The sequence below is a fragment of the Malaya genurostris genome, chromosome 3, assembly GCF_030247185.1.
Source record: "Malaya genurostris strain Urasoe2022 chromosome 3, Malgen_1.1, whole genome shotgun sequence".
Lineage (NCBI taxonomy): Eukaryota > Metazoa > Arthropoda > Insecta > Diptera > Culicidae > Malaya > Malaya genurostris.
Genome location: NC_080572.1, coordinates 271,302,715 through 271,310,964, shown reverse-complemented (window position 1 = coordinate 271,310,964; position 8,250 = coordinate 271,302,715).

Genomic DNA, 8,250 nt, shown 5'->3' with positions numbered 1-8,250 from the left:
ATGGTTAGAAAATTTCTGTTTGACTCTGTGTACGGGGTGAAAATAAAAACGACAAAAACAAAGAACACGTAAAATCTTGGAGTTTCACCTAAATTCTAACCAGATCGCACGACAAGTCAAAAATTTAAATGAAGAGTAGTTAGTCGAGAAGGCAACGAGAGGAATACTTCACCGTGAATGACGACGTCTGAGCGGTTTCTGCCACTCAATTTGTTCCCCATTTGTGTGACGATAGCCCCAAGGCAACGAACCTCGAGTGCACAGGAATGACATACCGCCAAAAACTTTATCAAGAGCATTTACTTTCTCCCGTTGTAGCAAGCATGCAGTTTACTCCTTGCATTTCTTCGGGTTTTTGTTTTTTTTTTGTTTGTTAGTACTTCTGCGGATATTTTTTTTCCTTCTTACTGTCATCTCCGGTACCACCCACTAACACTGGCGGGCACGCGAACTCGAGTGCACAGGTCGACTGGCTGAGCCGCAGAACTTGTTGAGCATGACAGATGTGATTTTTTTGTTGTCTCTTTCGTCATACCCACCTGCCCGCTAACTTTTCGGGATTCAATGAAGTATAAACTTATGTTTTAATGGTAATCACAAACAACGGTATGATGTAGTGGTCTCTTCATCCTTTAGGACTCTTGTTGGCTTGACGTCTCAACAGCAACGATAAGAAGGGCAAAGGAGGAATAATCCCCGGCAAACCGGTCGTTACTCCCTTGTGAAGATTTATGCTGCTAGTAAGGGAAATTTGTTCGAAGTGGTTTTATTGTGCAGCAAACATAAAACCAACAGGTTACCACTGCTGTATGCATTTAGCACAGATTGAACCTGCAATATTATGCAACTACCAGTAACTTATGTTTTGGTGACGTGAATTAAAGTAACCAGGTGACCGGGAGTGGCTAGATGAGCACTGTCGCTGAGTGTTCCATTTTTGCCTTTCTCATATGCAATTACTTGAAAAACCGTCTAGTACCTTATGATCGAAAAAGAACCGGAATTTTCATTTTAAAATTACCGCGCTTGTCCAATCTGTAAACTTTTATTCTCTCAACGTTGGCAACACTTTTATACACATTCTGTCAAATTTTGACGCATATCGTACGATTAGTTTTTGTTTGGCGTCTATACAAAGAAGTTGAAAAATTTTCGTATGGCGATTTTTATAATGGATGAAAATTTAGAACAACGTGCGTGCATCAAATGTTGTGTTGCAAATGGATTTAAGTGTTCCGAAACGTTGAAAATGTTAGAAGAGGCCTTTGCTGAATCGTGTCTAGGAGAAACACAGGCATACGAGTGGTATAAACGCTTCAAAGGTGGTCGTACATGGATCATGATGAGATCCCTGGCCGCCCAACAACATCTGTTACTGAAGAAAACATTGAATCGGCGAAGCAAATCGTGTTGCAAAATCGTTCTGTACCGATTAGAGAGATTGCTGTGTTGTTGGGCATCTCCTATGGATCAGCCGAACACATTTTAACTGATGTTTTGGGTTTGACAAACCAGGACAAACTGTTCTTCCAGAAATATATCCTGTTCATCAGTGAATGAAAGAATACGTCTTTGTAATGAGTTTTCACGATCAATTTTCGAACATTTATACTCGCCCAGTTGAACATCGGGATTGAAAGTGAAAAAAATCGTCGAATCGAGATCACTTGTAATCTTTCCCAATAAAGATCACTACTGATCTGATCTTTTTAAAAGGAGATGATCTTTAAACCACATCTATCAAAATCGGTACTGATCTTCCGTCACATAAAATCGGCAGTGATTTTGAGCTGAAATGATTCTTGTTTCATGCCAGATCAATCATTGGATGATTCGATCAGTTTTGATCATTGTGAAGGAATAGCACATATGACCAACGTTAGACATGAATGCCGATCGATTGACGTCTAAAATCGTTGAGGGGTGTGAAAATTAGTGACAACAGCAATCCAGGAATTTGTAACTAAGGGTAACGCTTGTTAATGAGACTTACAAAATCATGGAAAATTCGCAATTTTGTATCTTTGGGGAATCTCGTTATGGATGATAAAGAATATTAAAGGAGCATAAACATCAAAAATTTGTCTCAATTTATATGCGTGAGGGTGCTCAAATTAGGGCGCTTCATCAATTTGTAATCTTCGGGAATGCTCATTCAACACTTACTATCACCAGAGTTAGGAAAAATACCGGTTTCCTTACGGCACAGTATACGTGATTTCAACATATGTTCTCGTTTGATGCACATCGTGCTCGATTTCGCAACCGGTTGTTTGATTTGTAATAAAATGAATACTAGATTTAGAGAAATGAATGCCAGATGAAGGTTTTATGAAAATGATAAGTTTAGATCGTAGTTACATTGATATTGTTAATTTGACAGCATTCACTACGCAATAGCAATACTCAATGATAAATTAGTAAAAAAATATTTCACACTACATAGTGATTATAGCGAAAAAAACTTTGTTTTACTTCCAGCTGGTTGATACTGATGATGATGTTCATGCACTATTTTGATTAAACACAATAAAACGCTATTTGACATGAGTTTAATTTATAGAAATAACAGGAGCGCAGGGTTTGACAGTTTCAAACATACAGTACAGGCACGCGCTCGGTGATGTTTTCAAAATCAAGCTACGGTTTCGGGTATAGTTTTCACCTCTGCTATCATTAGAGAATTAGAAAATTGATAATTCCCAGCGTACCCAAACTTATATAAATTGACAAAAATCAATGCATAACTTCAGTTCAACCGTTTGAAAACATCATTTTTCAATACTCATATAATGCAAAATTTATAAATTATTGTTTTTTTTTAGAATTTAGATCTTAACTGGTCTCAACTTGACATGATCATGATCATACAAAAAATCAAAACCTCTTAGAGATCAGATCAGTTGTGATTAGGCAACGATGATTTCTTTCTTGGCTAAGATCACTTGTGACGAAACCAGTAGTAATTTTTTAATGTACGAGTGATTTTAAGCTCAGCAGTGATCTTAGATCACCAATTATTTGATTTCCGATGATTATCACATCCCTAATTAGTAGGAAAACGCTTGCTCGTTTGATAACCTAACTCCTGATAACCGATAAAAGAGGTTACCTATCACACTCTATATTTAAGGCAAATAAATTAATATGTTTTCTCGGTAGCTGACTGCCCAGATCAATCAATATAATCAATGAATTATTTTTCTTGTTAAATAATAACTATGTAGTGGAAAATCAATTTCATTTAACAAAATTTAGGGGAGTTATTATTCGTTGCGCAATGGCGTTTAAGATTTTCCTTCAGTTTCCACGAATAACAACTGTGAATCAAGACTTTTCGGGGCTTCAGTATCGGATATTGTTGAAACGTTTACTCGGGATGTCCGTGAGTTTAGTGGTATATCCGAGCATCTCGAAACCGAAACATACACCGCTAAAAATTGACACGTTGATTTGATTCGACATTTAAATTTCAAGTGTAAGTCGTATCAAATCAAATAATAAAAAATTCTATCCATAATACACTTGAATTCTATCAAACAAACTGCAGATTTATTTCGAATCTATGACACTTAGTATTCAGTTCATTCCACACTTACATTCGAATGGTCAGACAAGTATATATGATCTCATTGTAGGTCTTAGGCCAGTGTGTTTTAGGGTGTATTAGAGGGCTATTTTCACACTTCAAATCTGATTTTCTCAGAAACGGTGACAAAAAAAAAACTCAACTGACAATCTCTTAGAAAATTAGTTTAGATTATTCTGTGAAAATTTCAGAACGATTCATTGACATTAGCGGTCAGGAAAGTATTTTTTCTGAAGGAAGAATTGCATAGCTGAAAACGCCGTCTTTCAACTTGTTCTTTGAATATCTCGCCTTCAAAAGCATGGATCAAAAATCTATCCTGACAATGTCTAGATAATTCAAATTAGATGCGATTAGTGCATAAAAACATAGGTGTTGTTGCGATAAAAATGAAGTGAATGTTATTTTTGTGAAGGTAAGTCGATTTCTGTGCACCCGCCTTTTTTCTGCTCCAGTTTCCTGGTAACGTAACGAAAAATGAGAGAGAAATAAAACTGGCCTTAACAGATTTATACCTATAATTATCATGTAGAATGCTTTTTCATATAAGGTGGATATAACTTTATAGTTGAAATGTCATCATTTAAATACGAACTTTTAAAAAATTTGTTGAATATAGTTTATTGATTTTCCGCTACAATTTTCAATCATTTGTGCATTCAGTTTGACACAATACCTTAAAAGGGAATTTTATTTAGTAATCTCCAATTTCATTACCTGTAAACACGAACATTGTATGAGTCATACAAATGAAGATAAATCAATATTTAATGGAGAATTTTTCCACGGCGTATCCGCAAATGACAGTTTGGTTATCTGCGATTATATATTTTTTCAATATTCTCAAATACCAACTGTTAGCTCATTATTTCTTGTTCATTTTCATGGATGAAGTTGAGAGAACTGTCACTTGCTGATACGATGTTTTGAAAAGTCACTGACAATGTAATGGATATACTTATTGTGTTATATTTTTCTAAAATATATGATAGAAAACCTTATCCAATCAATCTCACGACGATTCTTATAGCCATTTTGGACCTTTTTATTATAAGCTTGACACTTAGTATTGCCACAATTGTCAGGAAATATAAGGATTATGAAGAAAACATCAAAATCAACATCAAAACAGTGACACTTCAAACTGACATGTTGTGACATTGATTTCTGTCATAAGGTTGCACGCTTTAGTATCAAATTTAAAACATTCTATATCAACAAGTCTGCACTTAATATTAATATGTGATGACACATTAGTGGCTACCGGGTGGGAGAAGCACTTCGAGCGACTATTGAATGAACAATCAATGGAAGAGCGCATGAACAGAATGGAGATTGAGGATGATGGACAAGCTGTGGACCCATCCACGCTAGACGAAATACGAAAAGCGGTTAGACAGCTAAGGAAAGAACGGGATCCTGGCTGAACTTCTCAAAGTCTAAAGCGATCGGCTTTACTACGCACTCCACCAAGTAATTGGAATGATCTGGGAAGGAGATGAAATGCCTTTGGACTGGCTGGATATGTCCTATCTACAAAAAGGGTCACCGACTTGATTGTAAAAACTATCGAGGCATAACACTCCTCAATACCGCCTACAAGGTACGCGTCCATTGGTAGAATCATTTGTCGGCGAATACCAAAGTACAACTTGCGGACTCATCATCTGTTTGTAGATTTCAAAGCAGCGTACGACTCAGTGAAACGTAACGAATTGTGGCATGTTAAAGCTTGCTTCATTTAGAATTGGAACAAACTTTTGCTCATATTGTGGCGCTCCTGGTGGACGGATTTGGAAGTTCTTGGCACTTTGTAAACAATCAACATGGAAGCCGAAAGAAGGGAAAAAATTGTGCACAGTTATTTGGAAAATCCATTGTGGTCTGCATCTAGGCTAACTAAAACAGCTGAAATTGCCCAGAAATACCGTATGGCGCGTTATCAAACGGTATAAGGAAACATTGACGACGATTCGGAAGCCTCAAGCCAATCGTCGGAGTGGAACTGTCGACCGGAAACTGCGTGGTAAAATTTTGAAGACGATTAAGAGGAATCCTAATCTGTCGGACCGTGATTTGGCCAGAAAATTCGGTGCTGCCCATAGTACCGTGAGGAGAACTCGACTCCGGGAAGGAATCAAGTCGTATCGAGCTAGCAAACAGCCAAATCGGACCATAAAACAGAATAGTGTGGTCAAAATTCGTGCTCGGAAACTATATGACCAGGTGCTGACCAAGTTCGACGGGTGTCTTCAATTTTACTTGGCAACGGCTCGGGTGGATGTTCCAGCAAAATTTAAATTTGTTTTTGCCGACAAATTTGCAAGAAAATTTATGATTTGGCAGGACATTTGCAGCTGTGGCAAAAAAGAAACGAAAGTTTTCATGACAAATAAGACAATGACATCGGAAAACGAATTTTGCCGTTCATTCGATCCCACGACCATCCCGTAATGTTTTGGCCAGATTTGGCAAGCTGTCATTACAGCAAAGTCGTTCAAGAATGGTATGCAGAGAAAGGGGTCCAGTTTGTTCCGAAAAACCTTAACCCACCCAACTGCCCCCAGTTCCGCCCTATTGAGAAATACTGGGCAATCATGAAAAGGAGACTCAAGGCAAAGGGAAAGGTTGTCAAAGACATCAATCAGATGACGACCTGGTGGAATAAGATAGCTAAAACGATGGACGAAGAAGGTGTGCGCCGTCTAATGAGCCGTGAAGAAAACGCTACATTTGTATAAAAAAGATCTTGAATTCAATAATAAATAACTGACATACAGGCAATTGTCTTTGTTCCAATTCTATCTGAAGCAAGCTTTAGAACATGGCTTTCCGACAAAGCTAATAAGACTGATTTGTGCGACGCCCGATGGATCGAAATCAAGCGTCAAGATAGCTGTTACGACATCCAATGCTTTCGTGACGTTAGATGGATTGAAGCAGGGCGACGCGCTCTCAAATCTGTTGTTCAATATAGCGCTCGAAGGTGTCATACGAAGATCTGGCGTGCAAAGAAACTGTACCATCATCAATAAGTCTCACATGCTTCTTGATTTTGCGGACGACATTGATATTATTGGTGTGGATCGTAGAGCTGTGGAAGAGGCTTTTGTGCCCTTCAAGAAAGAAGCTGCGAGAATAGTGTTGACGATAAACTCTACCAAGACTAAGTTCATGGTGGCTGGTAAAGGAAGAGGCAGCCCAAACGTTGTATGATCCGAGGTGGAGATAGATGGGCTACAATACGAGCTTGTTGACGAGTTCATATATATTGGAACGATAGTGATAGCTTGCAGCTGCTAATAGGGCTTTCTACGGTCTCCGTAACCAGCTGAAGTCTCGTAGCTTGCACACAAACCAAACTTGCCCTATACAAGTATTTGATACTACCTGTTATCCTATACGGCCACGAAGCATGGTCGTTGAAGGAAACAGATGTTCGAGTACTCGGCGTCTTTGAGAGAAAAATCCTGCACTCAATACTCGGCGGCAATGAAGAGAATGGCGCAGACGCATAAACCATGAGCTGTACCAAGTATACAAAGATGCGGACATTGAGAGACTACAGTGGGCTGGGCATGTAGCAAGAATGCCGGAAGAGAGAATGGCCTACACAGCAGAGAACCTGGGAGAGGTCGTCGACTGCGAGGTAGACCTCATACTCACTGGCTTTGCGCAATCGAAGAGGATGCACGCGCAGCGGGAGTACAGAGCGACTGGAAAACGGCGGCTCAAGATCGAGTATCCCGAAAGTCTACAATTCGTTCAGTCATATTCCGAAGACGGGATGTGCACCATTAAAGTAAAGTGAACTAAGACATTTGATTGAGCCATAGACAACACACTTTAATTTTATGCGCTAGAATTTCGAAGCACAAATGCAGCGTCCTTGATATGTTAGTAAGTCTAGAACTTGAAATGTATTTAGAAAAACACATTTTAAAAAGGTGTCGATTTTTACCAGTGTACTAAATCGCAAGCGGATGTTACCATTACTGAAACTTATACTAACAAATTTTCTTCTCCCGTAATACTTGTGGAGTGCTTGGTAGTATATACGGTCTCTTGTAACAACAAGTGTTGGACTTACAACCCTTCCCATTCCTTAGTCCAAGGCCGGTGAAAGAGATGGGTACGGTGGGTAATACTACCCACCCGAAAATTCCAATGGTGGGTAATTACCCACCTGAAATTTCGAGCGAAAAACAATGGTAATATTAATATTATTTATAACAATAAGAACATTTTTATTGTAATTCGGGGTAATGAATAAAATTAAAGTTATAGAATGCTAGTAAATGGATGTGAAGATATATCGCAGAGTGGTGAGACGTGACAAAGGTCATTTGAGCAAGAAGAAATCTTTTCCCTTCCATCAGAAGAGCCGAGCTTAAGCATCTCTTCAATGCGAATCACTCAAGTCTCTAATATACCGGAAAGTACCAATAAAAATCCTTCACCATTTACTATCTGATCCGGCAAAGAAGAATGCAGTAACAAGTAGAAAGTAACATCTTCTGGGCTTTGCCGAATCTAATAGTAAATGTTAGAAGATCTTTATCGGAATTTTCCGGCAGATACTTAAGCTCGACTCCTCTGGTAGAAAGTGAAAGCTATGTTACTATAGAATTTCTACATGATCTAATGAACATTCTCACGTC